The 24,729-nt window shown below is 47.0% G+C and overlaps 1 non-coding gene across 1 annotated transcript; it reads right to left on the minus strand.

Annotated features, from left to right (window-relative positions):
- Positions 1–19,824: 19,824 nt before the first annotated feature.
- Positions 19,825–19,898, minus strand: TRNAR-UCU. The gene has a single exon. It is a non-coding gene; the product is annotated as a tRNA-Arg (tRNA).
- Between the last annotated feature and the right edge of the window lie 4,831 nt (positions 19,899–24,729).

Raw genomic sequence — 24,729 nt, forward strand, 5'->3', positions numbered from 1 at the left:
TTTATTATAAAAAAACAACTAAGACAACCTCAATTAACAATACTTCAAGGAAAAAAGAAAATTCCACGTCCTTCAGGGGGTTGCCAAAATACAAAGAGTAATTAAAATCAACTGGAACTTACAATGACTCCACAAGGTAGGAAAACATCCTGCCCACCAGACGTGTGCTACCTCCCCCCCCACCTTTTTGCTATTTTATCTTTGGAAGGACCTGTTAAGATGCTGCCCCTCCCTGTCTCCAGTGCAGCTGTCAATTAAGAGATCTCAGCTGTGCAGCTCTTGCAAAGCTGAGTACGGGACAGTTCCTGTAAAGACTTGCAAGGTCGATTCTCCCCCTCCTGCCGTCCTTCAGTTCTACAGTGTTGCTGGGTTACAGACAAGTTGGTATCTTTCTTACACCTCCCCACAACAGACACCCTGTGAGGTAGGTGGGGCTGAGAGAGCTCTGGCAGAAACTGCTCTTTTTCAAGGACAGCTCTAACAGGACTATGGCTTGCCCAAGGTCATCCAGCAGCTGCAAGTGGAGGCATGGGGAATCAAACCGGGTTCTACCTCCCCACAACAGACACCCTGTGAGGTAGGTGGGGCTGAGAGAGCTCTGGCAGAAACTGCTCTTTTTCAAGGACAGCTCTAACAGGACTATGGCTTGCCCAAGGTCATCCAGCAGCTGCAAGTGGAGGCATGGGGAATCAAACCGGGTTCTCCCAGATTAGAGTCCGTGCACTTAACCACTACACCAAACTGGCTTGACTCCTTGGATTCTCTGGAGCAAGCTGTCAGTGCAGAAAGGCCAATGATTGGTTAAGAACATAAGAGCCATGCTGGATGAGACCAAAGGCCCATCAAATCCAGCATTCTGTTCACATGGTGGCTGACCAGCTGCCTCTAGGAAGCCCACAGGCAGGATGACTGCAACGGCACCCTCCCGCTTGTGCTCCCTGGCCACTGATGGAAAGAGGCACGCTGCCTCTGGAGAGAAGGGAGAGCCCCATCCTCCATGGATTTGTCCACTCCCCTTCTAAAGCTTTCCAAGCTGGTCGGGAGGGAGTAAGGAAGGGGGCATGGCGTAGCCCAATCCTGGAAGCTATGCAGAGTCAGCCCTGATTAGTCCTTGAATGGGAGACCTCCGAGAAAGGCTCTGCAGAGGGAGGCCATGGGCAAACCACCTCTGCTTCTCACTTGCCTTGCAAGCCCCTTGCTGGCATCGCCATAAGTTTGGTGCGACTTGATGGCACTTCACAAACACACACACACAATCAGTAGCTGGAGGGTGGGAAGGCAGCATGGTATAGCCCGATCTTGTCATATTTCAGAAGTGAACCAGGGTCAGTGCTTGGATGGGAGACCACCAAGGAAGACCTGTGCAGAGGAAGGCCATGGCAAACCACTTGTGCTGAAGTCGGCTGCGGCTTGACATCACTCCACACACATGTAAGTTGGCGGGCCATCACTACATCCTGCGGAAGCCAGTTCCCGAGATTTCATTCTTTGGAAGTCAAGTCCCTTCTTGGCCTCCATAATTCAATGCAGGTCTTCTCTAAAGGTCTCAGATGGCCTCAGCGGGTTGCAAACATACTTTGTGAATGGCGACTGCTTGGCAAGCTCCAGTCTTAGTGGCAGCTTCTAATCCCCAGTGGTTGTCCATTGGACAGGGGGTGAAAAGCACAGATGCCATTTGAATGGAGACGGCTTGACAAACTCTGGTTTTAATGGCAGCTTCTAATCCCAAGTGGTTGTCCATTGGACAGGGGGTGAAAAGGACAGAGGCCATTTGAATGCGTGAAGAGAAGCAACAGAAACTGTTTGGCGAAACCTTGCCCACCACCCCCATTCATTCCCCAGTAGATTTTTCTGTTTTCTCCCTGCGACGTTCCATTAATAATCAGTTTCCAGGATTCGCTGTCTTAATGAGTTTGTTTTCGGTGCCGTTTCTCTTTCTCTGGAGAAAGAAATCCCTCCCCCCCCCCCCCCCCCCCCATGCACACTTGGGAGCTGCACAATAAGAGACTTGTTTGTGGAGCATGAAGTCAGCTCTTGGCTAGACGTCCGGAGGGATGGAAGCTCGGCTCCCGCGAATCCTTTCCATCCTTCTGGGGTAATTAACCAAACCCAATTAGTGGGAAGTCAGAAGGGAGACAAAAGTTATAACCTGGGGAGATTCGAGAAGTTTGCTGAGAGCAGAGCCCAGGAATTTAGCCAGCACCTGTACACACCTTTTCCCAAGACGTTTGCCTTGTGTGAATGCACCGGCATACATACATACAAACACACATACCGCAGGAGTGCCATGTCTCTGTACCACCTTCATGAGCTTCTTGAATGACACTGAGGTTGCCCATGGCAGGGAGCAGATCTGGCAGAGTGGTAAACAGATGGGGGAAGGGCACACCAGTGGGTGGCAGTGCAAGAATGTGAGCAAGACGTTGGTGGCAAGTGGGACTGTCCCATGCCCAGGGCCCTGGCAGCAACCACCACCCTGTGCATTGCCCTTCTGTTTATTCCCCAGCACTGAATGTTCTGAGGTCTACTGCCTCTGAATGTGGAGGGTTTGTGTGATTGAATGCTCCCCCCCTAAAAAAGACACAGAAAGCTTAACATTTGAACACAATTTTTTTTCATTTACTTTATTAATATCCCTCCTTTCTCCCCAATTGGACCCAAAGCGGCTTACAACCTGCTCCTGTCCTCTGTTTTGATCCTCACAACAACCCTGTAAGGTAGGTTTGGCTGAGAATGGCTCTCACCTACTCTGATATGCTGGCTTTCTGCGTGAAAGATGTTTGATTTGGGACAGACTGGATTCACTATATCTAATAGTAAGCTGGCAGGTCCTCGTGCGGATGATGAAAGGCAGAAAATCCAGACAGGACACCTACAGACATATTAGGGGAACTCTGCCTGCTCAGGGGACTCCCCAGGTTTGCAGAAGAATTTGACTTTGTCAATGAGCCTGTCATGACCCCAGGGCCAGGGGGTCTCCACCTTCTGCTGCCACCACCAGTGTTCCCTCTAAGCTGAGTTAGTGTGAGCTAGCTCACAGAATTTTAGCCTCCAGCTCACAGATTTTTGTCTTAGCTCAGGGAGGATGGCTCCAGAGAAAGCTAATTTATGCAGTAGCCAAATCATTTGCTCACAACTTTAATGCCAGCAGCTCACAAAGTGGAATTTTTGCTCACAAGACTCCACAGCTTAGAGGGAACATTGGCCACCACCCTGGACTTCGGTCCCTTGAGAAGGCCCAGGGTACCCTCTCAAGCCCATCCAACATGCCCCTTTTCAGCTGAGAACACACAGGTGTGATTGACCCAGGCAGAGAAATTAATTAAACTGAAAGGGTTTATTAAAAACAACACTGGGGCATGGAAAGCAAGACAAGGCAAGGTGCTTTAAAAGGGTACAACAGGGTTGAAAAGGCAAAATAAACATAGGCTGCGGTCACACGGAGCATTAGCCACGCTACAGAGACGGAAGATAGGTGGATTTTCCGGACGCGATCAAATCGCAACATCTGGGAAGCGTAGAGCTCCCATGGCGAACCTGAGGCTTCCCGCCAAAGATGCGCCATAAAAAACTAGTACCTCCGAGGTACTAGTTTCCGGAAACCGTGGGGCAAGGGCGGGCGTCTGATCACGTTTCCGGTGGTAGCTAGTGGCATCCGGCGCCCGCCCATGTCCCGCCCAGAGAGCCAGTTTGTTGTAGTGGTTAAGTGTGTGGACTCTAATCTGGGAGAACCGGGTTTGATTCCCCACTCCTCCACTTGCACCTGCTGATGTGACCTTGGGTCAGTCACAAGCTCTGGCACAGCTGTCCTTGAAAAAGAGCAGTTTGTGTCAGAGTTCTCTCAGCCCCACCCACCTCACAGGGTGTCTGTTGTGGGGAGGGGAAGGGAAAGGAGTTTGTAAGCCGCTCTGAGACTCCAAGTGAAGGGCGGGGTATAAATCCAATCTCCTCCTCCTCCTCCTCTTCTTCTTCTTCTTCTTCTTCTTCTTCTTCTTCTTCTTCTTCTTCTTCTTCTTCCTCCTCCTCCTCCTCCCATGGTGAAAGGGGTTCCCCCCCCCCAAGTCTCCGGGATGCGCACAAGCCCCAACGGTGCATGCGCACACTTTGGTTAAAAAACGCCACAACCCCCGCCACACCACTTCTTTGCCGCGCCGCAGGATTGACGTCTGATCGGCACCTCCCCCCGAACCATGGGATGTCGGTGGGACGTTTGATCTGGCGGCCGCGCAGTAGTTCACTCCGGGGCAAACAGCCACACCTCCCTCCTGCGATATCCAGCCCGTATGACCAGGGCCATAATCTAATGCAGCTACCTGTTTCTACTTCCAGGCCCACAGCCTGCCTAACCCTCACGCTGAGCCCAGGGGAGATCTTCCTCTCTCCCAGACCAGCCTGTCCCCACAGACCAGGCCGCAGAGAGAGACCGAAAAGAACTGAGAGATCTTTGTCTTCCCAGACCAACCTGTCCCCTCAGTGAGACCAGGCCACAGAGAGAGACGAAAGAACACCCTGTTTCCCACAGTTAACCCCTAAGACCGACTCTCCTCACAGTATATAACAGTCGCCTCACAGAATCTCACTCTCTGATTGGCTATAGCCCATTGCGAAGCCTTATGGGGACTGTAGGCTGCCTACTTTCACTGCCATGCAGGTCTCTCCTGGGACCAGGTCACACCAGGCCCTGCTCCCAGTCCTGCACAGATCCTGACAGAGCCGAAAGAAAAGAAGGGAGGAGAATACCCCATTAAATGGCCGGATGAGGACTGAGCAAGCACCAGGATGGAGGAAATGTTGAGGGCAGCTGGGTGTCAAACGAAAGAAAATGAAGGAGAGGCAATAGAAATTTACTTATTTCTATCCCACCTTCCTGTGCAAAGAGAACAGCCAAGGCAGCTTAAGGTATACTAATAAAATACAGATATCAGATAATCAACCAGTGATTATCCTGCCAAAGCCCCTAAGCACTTATAAACACATGGAGTGGAATATTTTTTTGCTGGGGGGATTTCCAGATCCTCCCTAGAGAACTGGGAAGGGTTATCTTTGGCAATATTAAGGGGGGGGGGAAGAATGAGTGATTATACAATGAATTGTTAAAATGTGGAATCTGCTGCCAGAGGATGTAGTGATGGGATGTCTGCTTGCGCAACCGCGCGTTATTTTGCCCCGGGGCAAACAGCCACGCTTCCCCCCCGCATTTTCCTGCCCGAGTGACCGCAGCCCAGATGTGGTATCAGGTATGACATTTGCCTTGAATTAGCCTTGAATTAGATTGAATTCACCCTTCCTGGCAACCCCCTCCCCACCTTCTACCTGGATGTAATGGTTGGCGGCTTCTGTTTCAATATATCTGAAGAAGGGTGAAGGCACGTGAAAGCTTATACCCAGAATGAAACTTGATTGGGTCTTAAAGGTGCCAATGGACTCAAACTTTGTTCTAAAGAACAAAGACCCTTTTGAAGGCTTTTGAAGCAGTGCAGGACAGAGTAGAATAATACAGCAGTGGGAGTAGAGCCTTGAGGAATGCATAATTTGTTGTAGATGTGCTTGGGCAGTAAATCTTGGTTTGAGAAATGGGACGTTCTTATTTTTATCTGCAAAAAGGTTGGAGGGTATGGCAGTTCTTTTCATTCGTCCATCACTGGGCTGAAGATCCCCTAATGACTACAAATTCCAGAATGGACACACATTCCTGAAATGTGTTTGTGTGTGTCTGGGAACCCAAAGTCCCCATGCTTTTGAGGGCCTGCCCTGTCCTCAAGGAATAAAACTTTCAAGATACAAAAACAAGTACAAACCCAAGTTTAGTCATAAAAAGACTGAATGCTTAAATTAGGGGTCCCCGACATTTTGAGCCCGCAGGAACCTTTGGAATTTTGAGAGGGGTGGTGAGCACCACTCCAAAATGGCGGCCAAAAGAGGTGCTGCCAAACCCAAAATGGCTGCCACAAAAGGCAGAGCTAAACCCAATACCTCCTTCTTTACTTTTCAAAAGAACTGCAGGAGGGAGAGGAGAAGAAGAAGAAGAGGAAGAGGAGGAGGAGATTGGATTTATACCCCACCCTTCACACAGCGTCTCAGAGCAGTTTACAATCTCCTTCCCTTCTTCTCCCCACAACAGACATCCTGTGAGATAGGTGGGGCTGAGAGAGCTCTCTCGAGAACTTTCCTTGAGAGAACAGCTCTGAGACAACTGTGGCTTACCCAAGGTCACACCAGCTGGCTGCATGTGGAGGAGTGGGGACTCAAACTCGGTTCTCCCAGATTAGAGTCTGCACTCCTAACCATTACCCTCTCAGAGCTGTTCTCTCAAGAGCAGTTCTCCAAAGAGCTCTCATGGCCCCACCTACCTCACAGGGTGTCTGTTGTGGGGAGAGGAAGAAGGAGATTGGAAGGTGCTCTGAGACGCTGAGTGAAGGGCGGGGTATAAATTCAGCTCCTCCTGCTTCTCCTCCTGCTGATCCTCCTCCTCCTGCTGCTCCTCCTGCTCTTGCTCTTCCTCCTCCTCCTCTTCTTCTTCACAGGCATGATTGTGCCTGAACTGCGCCTTGGATTTTCTTGCCTCACTGCCATCCATTTTGAGCATCGTTTCAGTGTGTCTATGTTGGTCCGCAGTAGAACAGCTAGGTTAGAGTCCAGTAGCACCTTGGAGAGCAACAAGATTTTCAGGGTATCAGCTTTCGAAAGTCAAAGTTCCCTTGGTCAGACACCAGTTTGAGCCGTGCGCCAAACAGCTTTCTGGCTGCACCATAGATGTGGCGGCAGAGGAGCTTTGTGTCTTCTCGCCTTTCTACTGCTTTTACATCTGCACAGTAAGAGAGATCAGTCCTGCTGCCCAAGTCATGGATGGTCAGTTCAGGTAATTAAATGATGCATGAGCGGCGAGCGAACCATGACTCCCATATGTCTCTGCAAAAAGCGTACATGCATAAAATAACATGGAATACACACACACACAAACACACACACAAAATGTCTATATCTGCATCTCTATTTTTATCTATATCAATTTCTTAGGTGGGTAGCAATGCACCCTCCAAGCTGTGGAGTCTTGTGAGAAAAAATTCTACTTTGTGAGCTACTGGCATCAAAGTTGTGATGCTCCATGTTTTGTTGTGTTAGTTTCTTTGTATGTATAGTTATTTTTGAAGCGAGGCCTCCAGAACTGCACACAGTCCTCCAAGTGTGGCCTGACCAATGCAGTGTACAGAGGGAACATGACATGTTGTGATTTGGATATTATGCCTCTGTTGATACACCCAAACACGCATTAACCTTTTTTGCCGCTGCATCACACTGACTTCTCGTATTTAGCTTACAGTCCACCCGTACCCCAATTATTCACACACACTGCTGCCCAGAAATGTGTTCCCCATCCAGTATGTGCATTTCTCAGTTTTGTTACTTAGATGTAGAACTGTGGCACTTATCCTTGTTGAAGTGCATCTTGGTCACATCCACCCAGTTTTCCAGTATGTTCAGATCTTGCTGAATTCTATCTCTATCTGTTGGTGTGTTTGCTATGCTTCCCAACTCGATGTCATCTACAAATGTGATTATTCCCTTCAGCCCTCATCCAGATCATTTATAAAAATATTGAAAAGTACTGGGACTAGAACCGAACTCTGTGGCACCCCCCTGGACACCTCCCTCCAATCTGATGAAATACTATTGACAGATGCTCTTTGAGTGCAGTTCTGCCATTAGTTCCCTATCCACCTAACTATCCTAAAGCCCAGTCCACAGTCCTCCAGTTTACCCCTCAGAACATCATGGGGAACCCTGTCAAAAACATTGCTGAAATCCAGGTAAACAATTTTGATGCTGTTCCCACCATCCAGTAAGCTTGTCACTTGATCAAAGAAGGAAACATGGTTGGTCTGTCAGGACCTGTTGGGGACAGTTAAAGCTCCATTTGTCAAATATCTGTAGATAGATAGGTAGGTAGGTTGGTAGGTAGACAGATGATAGATAGATAAATTTCCTGTCCTTCTAAGGAGCTCAGAGTGGCATGCAAAAGGTTTCCTTCCCCTCCCATTTTTGGCATGACCTGTTCCCTTTCATAAACATTTCATTTAAGGAATCCCTCTGCCCAAGAAGCCAAGCATCCAGTTGAAAGTTGGCTAAGATTTAAAGAAATTCCAAACCACCGATGATCGTAAGAATTTTTATTTCCTTTCATGTCAAAAAACCAATCACGTATGATGAATTCCAGAAATGTGTGACTCCAGCAAGTAGACAGTTCAGCCCCAAAGCTGCAGACCTGGTTCACGTGGCCACATTATTTTGTATTAAAGGATACCATCGGGAGGACTGTTGTACAATTTTTGGCTTCCCTCTCTTTGGACCCTCCCTTTTCATGATCATTTTTTTGACCATGGGAGCAACCAGTACAGAAGGACCAAAGCACATCTTTTGTGAATATTTTTCCTAAGCATTTCTTTGGTTGGTTGGTTGGTTGGTTGAATGGACAGGACACCAGATGGCTTTCTTCTGGTGCATTGCATCATATTTCTGGCAAAGTGACATGTATGTGTGTGTAAGGGCCACAAAGTTGCTTCCAAATGATGGTGACCCTATGAATTAATGACCTCCAAAGCATCCTATTATTAACAGCCTTGCTCAAGTCTTGCAAACTGAGGGCTGTGGGATTCGGTAGAACTCCCGTCCGCCATTTTAGATATTGGTTCAGACATTTTTATTTTTTTATGCTCTCGGTCGAGGTAAGCTTTAAGCTTATTCACTCCTCGGGTCCTAGAGATATGGTTTTTAAGGCTAGAATTCACTCCCCTGATTGAGTCCATCCGTCTGATGTTGGATCTTCCTCTTCTCCTGCTGCCTTCACATTTTCCTAGCATCATTGTTTTTTTCTAGTGACTCCTGTCTTCTTATAACATGACCAAAGTAGGCCTCAGTTTAGTCATTTTAATTCTAGGGAGAGTTCAGGTTCGATTTGATCCTGAGTATCTTCACTGACCCTTTGGTCATTGAGCCAGTTTGGTGTAGTGGTTAGGAGTGTGGACTCTAATCTGGGAGAACTGGGTTTGATTCCCCACTCCTCCACATGCAGCTGCTGGTGTGACCTTAGGTCAGTCATGAGTTCCTTCAGAGCTGTTCTCTCAAGGGCAGTTCTCCAGAGAGCTCTTTGAGCCCCACCTACCTCACAGGGTGTCTGCTGTGGGGAGGGGAAGGGAAAGGAGATTGTAAGCTGCTATGAGACTCCTTCAAGTGGTGAAGGGCAGGGTATAAATCCAATCTCCTCCTCCTCCTCTCTTCTTCTTCTTCCTCCTCCTCCTCTTTATATGCTGGGGTGGGTGGGAGGTAGGAAGCCACACACCACACCAACCAGCAGTGCAAGAACATGAACAATAGCCACACACCACACCAACCAGCAGTGCAAGAACATGAATGTTAAGTATGACACCTAACTCCGAGGAACAGTTCAACAAGTGATTTCAGCTTTATTTCGGTGATAACAGCATGAAGGCTCAGCCTTGTAGGTGCTAGACCAGCTAGACAACTTCCATAGGCAAAAAGGCAACTTATATACAATTCTGGCTGAGATAGCCACACCTACAATGTTGCACAACAACCAATCACATTAGGTTTGTTACATCCAATCACAATTGCTACATAACGTCCAATCAAAACCCTTCCCTCCAGAATACACACCATTGGTCAGTATTTACAATCCGCATAATGAGCTATGGTAGCTCAAGCTTTTACCATTATGTCTCTCAAGACATAACAACTCCTCCCCCCTTAGATGGCATCACACTGATAGTCTCAGCTTAAAAGTCGAGCGTCACCCCTGAGTGTTTGCAATTGTCGTTTGCAATTGGTGATCCAATTACAGTCTGAGCAGAAGAGAGTTTGCTCATGATGACATGTCTTGGGGTGCATTTCACCCCCCCGATCTTTGACAAAGGGGGTGCCAAATTCCATCTGTCTCGCTAGGGCGGAGGTAGATTGTGGGGTACACTTCTTGTCCCTTCATTTTTAATAGAGACGTATGAATGCCCCCCATTCATGACTTTTCTAATCGCCAGTGTCCAGACGGGTCAGTGCTAGCATCGTCACTTTCCCTTGAGTCCTAGTTAAGACAAGTTATGAAAGGAGGCAACAGATGTCATTTGGGTGCCCAACAGGGGCTGTTTGAAACCTCTGCAGACAAAGTGAAGAAATCAGAAGCCGTCTGATAAACACGATCATTACAAGTTGGGTAGGGAGACTTACGGACCTCCCCATGAAGGTCAGAAAATAGATTATATGTCCCTGGCTGACACTTTGGGTTGTTTTTCATAAGGGTTTATTTAGCATGCCTTGTCTCTGTAGACCAACAGCCGAGTGGGTGTGTGTAGCTGTTATGTTCCCAAAAGGTTTCCTGCTGTTACATAAATCAGGTGATGCATCCGCCGAGAGTCCCGGCTTCAGTTTTCAATACCTATTTAACAATCCCTCATAATTGGAAGTGAACCAATTTTCCTTTCTTCTCTTCCTTGATTGCGCTTCATTTTCTCGTGGTTCTGAGTCCCACGCCTCCTGATTTCCTGTTGAACTGGGATAATGTTCAAAATTCAACCCAGAATTGGAGCAGGTGCAATTTAATGTTCCTTGCAGTTCTTTCACGTCTTCCCGCCATTAACGATCTGCACATGCGCACTGATGCCACACTGCAAAAACATAATCTTGACAAGTGGAAACCCACAAAGACTTGCGGGGGGCATCTCATGTCCCCTCCCCCACTGTTTCCTCTTTCGCTTTCTTGAAAACTCCCATAACCTCTCCCTTTTCCTTCTTCCTTCTCTTCTTCCTACCTAATGGCCAACCTACATTTATCTACCCCTTTGTCTTCAGCATTTCCTCCCCTCCCAGTAGCCTCTCCCTAGGAAAACTGTGGCCCAGTTGTGTGGTGGTGGCCACTGAGACAGGCCCACTTGCATGGTAGGGAATCCTCAAGGAATTGTGGGAGGAGACCTCACTTTTCCTTCTCTCCCCCTCCCTCCACTATTTCTTTCCCTCCTCCTGGCAAACCCCATATCCTCTCCCCCTTTCCCTGCTTCATTCTCTCATTCACAGCTGTTCACCAACCTACCTTTTATTAGGAAAGAGCAGGTAGAGAAAGAGGTACTTTTCTCCCTTTCTCACAATACAAGAACTCGTGGGCACTCCATGAAACTGCTGAGTGGTTGGGTTAGAACAGATAAAAGGAAGTGCTTCTTCACCCAAAGAGTGATTAACACTTGGAATTCACTGCCACAGGAGGGGGTGGCGGCTACAAGCATGGACGGCTTCAAGAGGGAATTAGATAGGCATATGGAGCAGAGGGCCATCAGTGGCTATTAGCCACAAGGTATAGATAGGGGCTCTGGGGCAGGAGATGCTCTGTATTCTTGGTGCTTGGGGGGGGTCAACAGTGGGAGAGCTTCTAATGTCCTAGCCCCACTGGTGGACCTCCTGATGACACTGGTATTTCTGGCCACTGTGTGACACAGAGTGTTGGACTGGATGGGCCTTTGGCCTGATCCAACATTGGCATCTCTTATGTTCTTATGTTCTTAGCCTCTTCAGCTAGATTTATTATCTATTATCTGTTTACTGCATTCATATCCACAGGGTGGACCAGAGCAGTTTACATCATTCTCCTCTCCTCTTTTTTATCCTCACAACAACCCTGGTATGGTTGGTTAGCCTGAAAGTACATGACTAACCTAAAATCACCCCGTGAGCTTCCAGAGGGAGATGGGATTTGGACCTGGGTCTCCCAGACCCGACTCTGAAGCTCTAACTGCCACATCACACCGGCTTTCATAGGGTGGCTTCTGTTGAACAGTAGCAAGCAACTAAGCCTAGCTAAGTTGTGCAAATTGGGTGGTATCAAGTCAGCCAGTGGTTGCTGACAGGCCTAGGGTCGCCAGCCTTGAGGTGGGACCTCGAGATCTCCCACAGTTACAACTGATTTCCCGACAACAGAGATCTGTACCCTGCAAAAAATGGCTGCTTTGGAGGGTGGACTCTATGGCATTATATCTAGTTAAGGCCCCCTCTCTTCTGCAAACCCTGCCTTCCCTAGACTTTACCTCAAAATCTCCATGAATTTCCCAACCTGGAGCTGGCAACCCTAGGGCCCATGCCTGGCTCTGATGAGTCCTCCCTCAAAGGCCAAAACAGTCCTGGGAAAAGCCCTGCCCCCTCCCCTGCCTTTTACTCAGAGAAACCCAGCCTGGAATGCTGTGGTTGCCTAGCAGAAGCCATTGAGGGAATATGCTGCTTAAAGCTACAGGCACCTGGTTTACCATTTTGAGGTTTTTAAAGTCCTCCAATGCATTTTTTTTTAGATTTCACATTTTTCTGCAAACCTGAGGCATTTTTCAGGTTTGTAGAAAGATCTGTCTTGCCCATTCTCAGCTCCAGTCACCAGATTTAGGTATTCTCAGATTTGGCCGGCTTCTATATTAGCATATAGATGATATATTAGCATATAGATGAAATTGGTGGAAACCATTATTAAGGAAAGAATTAGTAGGCACATAGATGAACAAAACCTATTGAGGCAGACTCAGTATGGGTTCTGTAAGGGAAGATCTTGTCTCACTAACCTGTTAATGTTCTTTGAGGGGGTGAACAAACATGTGGACAAGGGGGATCCAATAGATATTGTTTACCTTGACTTCCAGAAAGCTTTTGATAAAGTTCCTCATCAAAGGCTCCTAAGTAAGCTCAAAAATCATGGGACTGGCTGACAAGTCCTTTTATGGATCAAAAACTGGCTAATTAATAGAAAACAGAGAGTGAGTATAAATGGGCAGTTCTCCCAGTGGAGGGGGGTAAGCAGTGGGGTACCACAGGGATCAGTACTTGGTCCACTGCTTTTTAACTTGTTCATTAATGATTTGGAGTTGGGAGTAAGCAGTGAAGTGGCTAAATCTGCGGATGATACGAAGTTGTTCAGGGTGGTGAAAACCAGTGAGGATTGTGAGGCACTCCAAAGGGATCTGTCAAAGATGGGCAAGTGGGCGTCAACATGGCAAATGGGGTTCAATGTGGCCAAGTGCAAGGTGATGCACATTGGAGCCAAAAATCCTAAATATAAATACACATTGATGGGGTCTGAACTGGCAGAGACAGATCAAGAGAGAGATCTTGGAGTTGTAGTAGATAACTCACTGAAAATGTCGAGACAGTGTGTGACTGCAATAAAGAAGGCCAATGCTATGCTGGGGATTATTAGGAAGGGTATTGTAAACAGATCAGCCAATATCATAATGCCCCTATATAAATCAATGGTGAGACCTCATTTGGAATACTGTGTGCAGTTCTGGGCACCACACCTTAAAAAGGATATTATAGCTTTGGAAAAAGTGCAGAAAAGGGCAACTCGAATGATAAAAGGGTTGGAACACTTTCCCTATGAGGAAAGGTTAAAGCGCTTAGGGCTCTTTAGCTTGGAGAAAAGACGACTGAGGGGTGACATGATCGAGGTTTATAAGATTATGCATGGGAAAGAGCAGGTAGAGAAAGAGGTACTTTTCTCCCTTTCTCACAATACAAGAACCCGTGGGCACTCCATGAAATTGCTGAGCGGTCGGGTTAGAACGGATAAAAGGAAGTACTTCTTCACCCAAAGAGTGATTAACACTTGGAATTCACTGCCACAGGAAGTGGTGGCAGCTACAAGCATGGACGGCTTCAAAAGGGAATTAGATAAGCATATGGAGCAGAGGTCCATCAGTGGCTATTAGCCACAAGGTATAGCTAGGGGCTCTGGGGCAAGTGATGCTCTGTCTTCTTGATGCTTGGGGGAGGTGTCAACCGTGGGAGGGCTTCTAATGTCCTGGCCCCACTGGTGGACCTCCTGATGGCACTGGTATTTCTGGCCACTGTGTGATACAGAGTGTTGGACTGGATGGGCCTTTGGCCTGATCCAACATTGGCATCTCTTATGTTCTTATGTTCTTATGATATGGCTGTATGCATTACTGTGTCACAACTGCTTGTTGCAATATTTTATTGATTTGCATATGCACATCTCTTATGTGTCTGGGGGAGGGTGGTCCAGAGCCATAAAGAACTTCAAATTATAGGAAACTGCATGAATAATGCTTGGTACAAAACTCAGTCAACAACAAAACTCCTATTGTATAAGGTCTACTAGAGAAACATGACCAAGGAATTTGGAACTCTAAAATCAGGGGGGGAATTTGGATGATGGAAATTTTGGGTAAAACCTCTTTCTCACCACTGAATTGTCTACCTCTGAATTGGTAACTTGCTTAATTAGACTGATCTATGCTTATTATATTTAGTCTGCAAGTGTGGATTGTTTTGATTGGTAGCTTTATCAACTCACTTTTGTTGTTTTGATTGTTAGTGGCTAATTTACATGAGGGCAAATTTCTATTGGCTTGGGCTACAAGTGGGGCTGCAAAGCCCCTGATAGGGGGCAGAAGAATCCCTGTCCCCAGGTCTTGTTGCCTGCTGGTGCTCTGAGTGATAGCAGGATTTTTTTTAAAAAACGAAGCCCTGTGTACTTACCAGAAGTTCTTACTGGAAGTGACAAACGGTAGCTCTAGGAATCGCCAGAAACTCTATGGTTGGGAGTTTCTGACAATTCCTAGAGCTACCCTTTGTCACTTCCAGTAAGAACTTCTGGTAAGTACACCATAGAGTTTCTGAGAATTCATAGAGCTACCATTTGTCACTTCTAGTAAGAACTTTTGGTAAGTACACAAGGCTGCATTTAATTTTTTTTTCATTCTGTGACAATGTGCCCCCACAACCCTCCTGTGACCCCACAACCCTCCTGCTGGTTGCCAGGCCAGTTTGGTTGTTACGTTAACTGGGGGAAAAAAGAATTATTACCTGTTTTCAGACTTACCTATGGTAGTTATAGTTATAGTAGGTCTCAACTGTTGTAAAGGAACTTGTAAAGGAACCATCCTATCACTTTCTTAAACCCTTCTCAAATGTTATGCCTGCACATGGAAAGACGGAAAGCAGCAACTGCACATATTGACAGTGGGCCACTCTGGATATGCATGGTCACAATGTTGTCTGAACAGAGCCACTGCACACATTTTGCATACATGTACAGCTTTGGTACGCACAAACCAGCCACTCATTCCTCCAGTGGTCTGATCCACATGTACTGAAGCTCTGTGCATGTGCACAATATGTGCAGTGACCCAGTTCAGACAACAGGCAACTGTGTATCTTGGGAGAAGCATGCTATATGGGTCCAGTGAGATAGTATACTTGGTCTCCATGACATGGGGAAACAGGTTTTTTTTCCAATTAACAGAGCAGAAACTATAATATACAGAGGTGGCCCACCATGTCCCATAATATCTTAGAAGGGAACCTACTCAAACTAGGACACTTTCCTTCATGCTGCTGTTTCTGGGGGAAGAGTCCAGGAGTGGCGATAGTCTTCCTACATAGATGATAAGCATAAAGGTTAGACTGGCAAACTTTGTGTATAGCTGAGATATTTGATGTCTCCACCTAATACTGGTAGTCCCAAACTGTGCACTTCCTGGCTTGGCTCTGAGAAGAGGGACTGCAATGTTCCCTCTAAGCTGTGGAGTCTTGTGAGCAAAAATCCTACTTTGTGAGCTCCTGGCATTAAAGTTGTGAGCGGGCGATTTGGCTGTTGCATGAATTAGTTTGCTCTGGAGCCATCCCTTCCTAAGCTAAGACAAAAATGTGTGAGCTGGAGGCTAAAAAACTGAGCGAGCTCACACTATCTCAGCTTAGAGGGAACACTGGTTGCAAGGCTCTATTACTGCTGACCTTAAGAACTATTCATAATAAAATTACCTGCTGTTTGAGCACCCATGAACCTACACCAGATTAGCACTATACAGAGTAGTTCCGTGTATAATGAATTACTGGTGGCCCGCTTTGTGAAACTTCATAACATTCTTTCAGTACTTTGCAACAATTTGGAGTGAATGTAGAAGCTGTCTGAAGAACTCAGATATTCTGAAGTTGATGTTTTACAATATTATGATATTCTGGAAGAAGATATTCGAAACGAAGATAATAATCTGGAGACTTCGTTGAATGAATGAAAACTAGACACCATCAATTTTGTATTACGCACTGTATCTTTATTTGCTTAATGAAAACTTTCTAGATTATATTAACGTTGTTGTATGCAGTTGTTTTCTGTCTTGATTCCCCCAAAGAAGATGCCATCAGGAAAATGTTTTTTGGGGAAATGTGAGGCGCAGGTTCAAAACTGCAAGCTACACACATCAAACGCACAGGGAACCTATTGGTGTTTCTGAGGCTGGAGAATTCTGCCCCCCTGCTTTGAAGTTGCTTTGTTGTTTCGAAGTTTGGTAAACATTTTGTTTGAGCGGAGACAGTCTGTCTGGAAAGGTATCTATTCACAAACTGCCACAAACTGCTTGAAAGTTTGTGGAAAGTTTGTGCTAGTTGACCTGCCAGAAACATCAGTTCGCGAAGCACGAACCACCCAGAATTCGACATGAACTTTAGTTCACGAGCTGATTCATGCCTGTCCCTAGTTAGAAGCTCTTAGGTAGAGGTCTTTCACATCACATATTGCCAGAGCCTTTTGATTGGAGATGGCGGGGATTGAACCCCGGGACCTTCCAGCATTCCAGGCAGGATTGCTATGCAGCTGAGCTATGGATTCAATCCAGTGATATATGAATCACCCCAGGACCACTGGTCTCACACTAGCTCAGTATTATTGCCTCTGACAAGCAGCAGTTCTCCAGAGACACAGGTTGAGAAGGACTTTCTCCTCACCTGCTACGTGTGATCCTTGAATGAGGGATGTCTGGAATTGAATCTGGGACCTTCTGCATCCAAGACAGAAGCTGTACTGCTGAGCCACAAGTTCCATTCCCTTAGTTTAAAAGTACATAACTTTGTCCATGTGGATTAATTTGCCACTCTCCTCATGCTTAACAGAATGGAAAATATTTAAGATGCCTGTTCCTTTGGACAGCTGGTGGGACCTTCCTTATATTCCATTTTATATTGTATGCTTTTCTCTTGTACTTCCTTTAATGTTCCAGAAAGGGGCATCCATTGATGATGCAGCAGACTGGCCATTGTATCCCAACTGGTTAACCTGCAGGTAGTTTCTAAGATTGTAGCGTGCATTCTTCTGAAAAGAGATCAACAGTAAGAGAAGAAGAAGAAGAGATTGGATTTATACCCCACCCTTCATTCAGAGTCTCAGAGCGGCTTACAATCTCCTTCTCTTCCCCTCCCCACAACAGACACCCTGTGAAGTAGGTGGGGCTGAGAGAACTCTGAGAGAACTGCTCTTGAGAGAACAGCTCTGAGAGAACTTGTGACTGGCCCAAGGTCACCCAGCTGGCTGCATATGAAGGAGTGGGGAATCAAACCCGGTTCTCCCAGATTAGAGTCCACGCTCCTAGCCACTACATCAAACTGGCTCTCAGTAGGAAGGGACTTGAGAGAGTGTGTGGATGTGATAGGAGAATGATCCAAACAAAGGCCACGATTCACTTTTACATATGAATTATGCCCCCCCCCCAGAAGATCCCACCAGGAAAGTGCTTTTGGGGGAAATGTCAAGCACAGGTTCAAACATGCAAGTGACACACATCAAACGCACAGGGAACCTACTGAAGTGAGCAAGCAGTTTGTGTGAGAACCTTGCATGGGGACGAAAACCAAGCTACGGTCAGAGAACTCTGACCTGAATGGCCCAGGCTAGCCTCATAGATGTTGTGAGCTACGTAGGGTCAGTCCTGGTCAGTACTTGGATGGGGGACCACCAAGGAAGTCCAAGGTCAGTATGCAAAGCCAAGCGACAGCCAACCCCCTCTGTTCGTCTCTTGCCTTGAAAACCTTATGGGGGGTCAGCATACGTCATCTGCAACCTGGTGGCACTTTCCACCAGCACACCCAGAGAAGCTAGGTTTGAAAGAGAAAACCAACTGATTATACCCCCTGGTGTCGCATGAATGGTTCTTTTTTGGGGGGGGGAGGGGCTTGTGCTTCTGTGCATGGTAAAGTTGCAAGCAATTTATTGTGTGCAGAAACTTCTGGACCCAGATGCAATGAAACATCCTATTTTGGAAGAGATGTGTTGCTGCATTAAAGCAATAGGATGTAATTTTGAAGTGCATACTTGGATTCAAGGTAGGGGGGGCGGTCATCTCTCTCTTTTTTTTACTAGATCTGCTTCAGGCGCATGTGAAAAATCCAGCCGGTGAAGCTTTTCGTGGTAGAGAGACAGAGTGATGGGGAAATGCTCGAGCTTGTCAGTTTCCATAGTTCGGGCTGCTGGTCAGAAGAACAGCAGCGAGAGGAGTGAAAAATAAAATAAAATAGAATTGTTCATCTTCTCTCTTAAAACCCCCCGTGGTCGAAAGACATGCAAAAGGATACGCATTTCACAAAAGATAACATTTCTGCCTGAGTGCATCGGAAGATTTAGAGTACATTGTAATCCTAGGAAGTGATAAGAACAATAGCAACAATAAGAAGGGGGGGAAAAGGCCCTTTTGAAATGCAGTCCCAAATACTAATTAAAAAAGAACATGCACATAAATCAAGAGATGTAGTTCAGGAGGAGGGGGAGATCGCAGCACGTTGCACAGCCTGGAGGACTCTGAGAACTGCTGTTCATTTTTCCTTTTGAAATCCTCCAGTATTGGGGGAAATGTCAAGCACAGGTTCAAACATGCAAGTGACACACATCAAACGCACAGGGAACCTACTGAAGTGAGCAAGCAGTTTGTGTGAGAACCTTGCATGGGGACTAAAACCAAGCTACGGTCAGAAAACTCTGACCTGAATGGCCCAGGCTAGCCTCATAGATGTTGTGAGCTACGTAGGGTCAGTCCTGGTCAGTACTTGGATGGGGGACCACCAAGGAAGTCCAAGGTCAGTATGCAGAGGCAAGCGACAGCCAACCCCCTCTGTTCGTCTCTTGCCTTGAAAACCTTATGGGGGGTCAGCATACGTCATCTGCAACCTGGTGGCACTTTCCACCAGCACAAGAAGCTAGGTTTGAAAGAGAAAACTAACTGATTATACCCCCTGGTGTCGCATGAATGGTTCTTTTTTTGGGGGGAGGGGCTTGTGCTTCTGTGCATGGCAAAGTTGCAAGCAATTTATTGTGTGCAGAAACTTCTGGACCCAGATGCAACGAAACATCCTATTTTGGAACAGATGCGTTGCTGAGTTAAAGCAATAGGATGTAATTTTGAAGGGTATACTTGGATTCAAGGTAGGGGGGCGGTCATCTCTTTTTTTTTTACTAGATCTGCTTCAGGCGGATGTGAAAAATCCAGCCTGTGAAGCTTTTCGGGGTAGAGAGACAGAGTGATGGGGAAATGCTCCAGCTTGTCAGTTTCCATAGGTCGGGCTGCTGGTCAGAAGAACAGCAGTGAGAGGAGTGAAAAATAAAATAAAATAGAATTGCTCATCTTCTCTCTTAAAACCCCCCGTGGTCAAAAGACATGCAAAAGGATACGCATTTCACAAAAGATAACATTTCTGCCTGAGTGCATCGGAAGATTTAGAGTACATTGTAATCCTAGGAAGTGATAAGAACAATAGCAACAATAAGAAGGGGGAAAAAAGGCCCTTTTGAAATACAGTCCCAAATACTAATTAAAAAAGAACATGCACGTAAATCAAGAGATGCAGTTCAGGAGGAGGGGGAGATTGCAGCACGTTGCACAGCCTGGAGGATTCTGAGAACTGCCGTTCATTTTTCCTTTTGAAATCCTCCAGTGAAATATAATTAATTAGCATTCTTTACTCAAAGAGGTGAGAAAAATTAAGACAACCTGTCCTGGAGACCATCTCTGCCGGGACTCGAACCCGGAACCTCTGGATTAGAAGTCCAGCGCGCTCGTCCATTGCGCCACAGAGACCTCACCACAAGCTCAGCATCAGGACCAGAACTGAAAAAGCACATACCTTCTGCATCACTGCTGACTGATTCTAGCATCCTGCTATTTCTGCTCGGCTTTGTCAGGGATACAGGGAAAACCTGGAGCCGGGATTCTATATTTTCCCTCCCTCATCCAATAGATTTCATTCAGCATTGCCTCCCCCCCCAATCCTTTGCTTCCCTGAGAGAGAACGGAAGGGGAAAAAATTCTATATATAATTCATCAGATCGCTCCATCCCTACCACAAAGAGAGAGAGAGCGAAAACCTGGAGCTAGGATTCAGCAAACTGCCTTCATTTTAGCATCGGCACGGCCAGGACCATGGACAGCGCAAAACTCCCGGCCTTGGATGTAACAGCTGTATCCCTCGTGGGCTGGTGGCAGCATCTCTCCCCCCCCCCCCCGCCCCCCAAAAAAAAAATCTAAAACTGGGGTTGTTCTGTGTACCTTTCAGAAGAGAGAAGCTGCAAGTTAAAAAAATGATTTTTTGAATCACACCGCACATAACTTTACCAGAGCACTGGCTATCTGTCTTTTTGCCTTCTTCCTTAATATCCTGGAAACTGGCCCTGTCTGTACAGAGATAAATATTACACACACGACTGAGACTTCATTAAATCAGATCAGCTGCAAATCTAGGACATTCGTCCAGAGGAATGGAAGATGCTGATCAAGAAGGTCTGGGGGTGGGCGCTCCCGCTAGCTGAGCCACAGCTATGGGGTGTTCTTCCTATGGGGGGGGGGGAGAGGAACCCCCGAGGATTAACCAAAGGAGGGGGAAAGGTCCCTTCCAGTCCGGTGAAACATTTTGCTTGATTGAAAGCCACACATGTGCGGTCTGGGATGAAAGGTTGCAAATGGGGTTTGTGCAGAAAAATCGGTGTATGTGTGTGATGTGGGTCTCATGGTGTTTCTAAGGCAGATACGTTTCGGTCTTGTTCCGGGCCTACCATAGTGTTCTCTGAAGCCTGGTGCTTCGAAACTTAGGGAAGAGCCACTCGGATTCAAGTGTGGTGTAGCGGCGAGGGCCGGGAAAACCCAGGTTCAAACCCCCACCCAGCCCTGACCCTCACTAGCCAACATTAGGCTCATCATCCTAATCTGCCTCATGGAATTGTTGGGAGAATAAAATGAAAGCTGAGCAAGTGTCCATCAAACCTGGCTCACGGGGTTGTTGCGAGGGCAAAATGGAGGAGAGACAAATCATATACACAGTCGCGGGAGAATACATATGTGCTGGGTATACGATTTGTTTGGTAGTACAATGGTGGCTCAGAAGTTAAGACACTGAGTTGCAGACCGGAAGGTTGGTAGCTCAGCAGTTCGAGACCCGAGTGCCACATGATGGAGTGAGCTCCCCTCTCTTGCCCCAGCTCCTGACAAACTAGCAGATCGAAAGGATGAAATTGCAAGTAGATAAAGTGGGAAGGTAACAGCGTTCTGTGTGCCTTGGCGTTTAGTCATGTCGGCCACGTGACCACGGAGAAGTCCTTGGACAGTGCTGGCTCTTCGGCTTGGAATTAGAGATGAGCACCGCCCCCTAGAGTCGGATTTGACTGGCTTTCGAGCAAGGGAAACCTTTACCATTACAATTATTCAATGCAATCCCCTGGATATAACATACTCTGCCGTAGCTAAAATGTCTTCATTGACTTCCATTTTATTAAAATAACTTATTTTGACGTACAAAGCTTTTTAAGTGCTCTGGGAACAGGGTACCTGAAGGCAGGCCCTCACAGAGGTAAAGCGAGGCCTGGGCCACTTCCATTTTTGAAGCCCCCGCTGAAAACAGGAGGTTGAGAAGGTTAGTATTTCTGTGTCTGTAACTATATCCAAATTAAGAGTTAACATCAAAAGTGTAACTTTGAGCCCCCCCCGAAAATGTGAAGCCCGTGCCACATGGCCCTGCTGCCCCCACAAGAGACCCTGCTTGAGGGATCCCCTTCTCCCTTATGATCCTCAAGATCCAGCCGAATTTGGCCCGAAACTTCAGCCAGTTCATACAGCCAATTGCCCAGCTGTTGAGGGTTGTATATTATTCTGTTGCAACTACTCTAAGAAAGAGGCCGAATTTCAAAAGCTGTCTGGTTGGAAGAGTGTATCGTCCTCCCACCAATTAGCGTTGCCTTCTCCTTTGTAAAAAAGGAGCCTGTCGGTTTTTAAAAAATTCTTGGCATCAGTTTCCTCTTTCCTCACGCTGCATTTCCCCCTGTTAAAATCACGACACTTCTCAATGTTATTTTCATATCAGTGACAATATGATGAGCTGGAGCCAATGAAAATGACAGAGAACGAGATCAGGAAGAAACGAAAATGTCTGTATCGGCTCATCCCTGAATTATTCTGAAACAGCAGCTCTGGCTATCACTTCGTTTCTGGCCTCAGTTACAGGTGCTAGCTTTCACTCATAAGGTCTTAAACAGCTTGGGTTATTGGTATTTCAAAGAGCATCTTCCCATGCATGACCTCCTGCATCAGCTGAGATGAGTCAACAAGGTATTGTTGCCAATGGTGCCAAGAGGCAGGACCTTTATGGTGTTAGGCTTGGATGCCCTCCCGAAGGTCTTTGTCCTCTTCTCTTGCATCCTTTCAGAGGCAGGTCAAGGTGTCTTTGTTTTCCTGGATTCCTGGGAACAAAGCAATGCAAGTTTTAAAATATTAATTAAAGTTCCCTTTCATTTTGATCGATGTAGTTATATGTGTGTGTAGGGTTCCCAAGTTGGATCAGCGCTGGAGTGGGGGATTCCAGCGCTGCTCCGGGAGTGCGCGCATGCTGCAACCCCATCACCCGGACATGACGCAACCACACCGGGCATGCTGGGGGCGGGGCATGACCATCCGAGGGAAAACCGTAGAGTGGCCCTGCCCCCAGCGTGCCCGGTGTGGTTGTGTCACGTCCGGGTGACGTGCACGTCACGTGCTTTGGAGGTGGGGTTCCTCCCGGGGCCCGATCCGCCGGCAGTGGGGAACGGGCCTCTGGGGCGGGGGACTTGGCAAGCCTATGTGTGTGTGAAGTGCTGTCAAATCACTTCCAACTTATGGAGACCCTATGAATTAATGACCTTCAAAGCGTTCTCTCGTTAACAGCCTTGCTCAGGGCTTCCTTGATTGAGTCAGTCCTCTTCATGTTGGGTCTTCCTCTTTGTAGCTTTATGATGGGTTTTATGCTGGGGTTTATATTGGGATATTTGGTCAATATTGTAGAGTTTGTCCAGTCATAGAAGAATGCTACTGAATGCAGTAAATACATCTCCCAGGAAGTATATTGCAAAAAAGGTAAACTTGCATTTATTCAAGTAGATTCCGTTCACATTCAGGTTGCAGTCAAAAGGAGAGAAAGGAAGTCTAATCTAAAGAGTACTTTCCCTATCACAAACAGCCAGCTTGTCCGGCATCCTGTGTGTGGGAGTATGAGGGCATTGTCTCTACAGGAGAGACCTGCAGAAAGATGTGTCTCCATGATAAACCATGTGCAGAAAGTGAGAGGACAAAAAAAGACAGAGGGGGGGGGTCAGAGGGCAGCTCCCAGGTTAAGAAAAAGGCATCTCATTCAAGAATAAAAAACCTATATACACTTAAGAGTGATGTAGCGCCCCCCAATGTCCAGGGATGCTGAGTCACTGACTCCAAAGTGTATGCCTGGTTATTAATTAAAAACAACTTTTTGAGGAATCGATTGTTTCAGGTTTTATGTTGCAGAACACCGTCTTAAGATTCGTTGAAAGGTGGTCTGCAGAACACTGTGAATGAATAAAGCGAAAATTTAGGGCAAACGTGGAGGGGTCTGCTATGGCAAAACGTTGCAGGAATTTCGAGCGAAAAAATTGTGGGAAGGCTTCTGAAATTTCTCAAAGGGAGGGGCCATCACTGTCCCAGAGTCACTGCCGAGCTTCTCCGAAGGCTCAACTACAGGTTGGACGGCCTTTGCTTGGGAGACACGTCTAATTCATTTTAAAGGAGGCAAAACGAATTTCGGGAAGACTGGTGAAAATTCACAGGAAAGTTTCACCAATCCATAGTCTTACATATGGAGAATGGGCCAATGTGTTGCTTCTTTAAAGAACCAATGACAAAGCCGCATGGCCATGAATATCTTGAGACAACAGTGTTTAGATCCTGTGGATCTGATCTGCTAGGAGAGATGCTTCCTCCCAGCGGAAGGAGCCTTTCCCTGATGCAGGGAAACTTCTTTTGCCACAGGACAGTGCCCCCACTAGTAGAACAGATCCACGGGATCCAACCACCTAGCTGTGGACATCCCCTCCCCCCCGCGTTGCACATGTCTACATCAGAATCAAGGTTCATGGTTTTGTCTTTCCTCTGTTTGTCCTGATTTGAATAGGAACCTGCAGGGGTCATTTCGTAGAAAAGGAGGTTCAGGAGCTCATTAGCATGACTTATTAGCATAACTTGTTTGCATATGCCACACCTTCTGACATCACCGGAAGTGTATCAGAAGGCAACACCCACCGCTCTGGCTCTTTTGGATTGCTAGCTATTGGGGGAGGGGGGGAAATGTGCAGATCTGTCCTCGCAGAGGAGGGAGAGCTTGTACCTGAATAAAGCTTGGTCTTAAAGGTGCCACTGGACTGTTTTGGACCGGGGAGGCCGGGGGGAGCTCTGCAACTTACCTGGCTTCTTCTTGCTCTGACTGAGGGCTGCTGGAAGTGGGGCTTGTTGCATGTGCCCCCCCCCGGGCTCTTTACTGCCGGAGCTCCGCTCCTGTGTGCTCCTGGAGGAAATGACCCCTGGGAACCTGTATACAAAGTCCTTGGGTGTGTGTGTGATGAAACAGGGACACACTTTAGAG

This window comes from Gekko japonicus, unplaced genomic scaffold (assembly GCF_001447785.1).
Source record: "Gekko japonicus isolate JY-2015 unplaced genomic scaffold, Gekko_japonicus_V1.1 scaffold3225, whole genome shotgun sequence".
NCBI lineage: Eukaryota > Metazoa > Chordata > Lepidosauria > Squamata > Gekkonidae > Gekko > Gekko japonicus.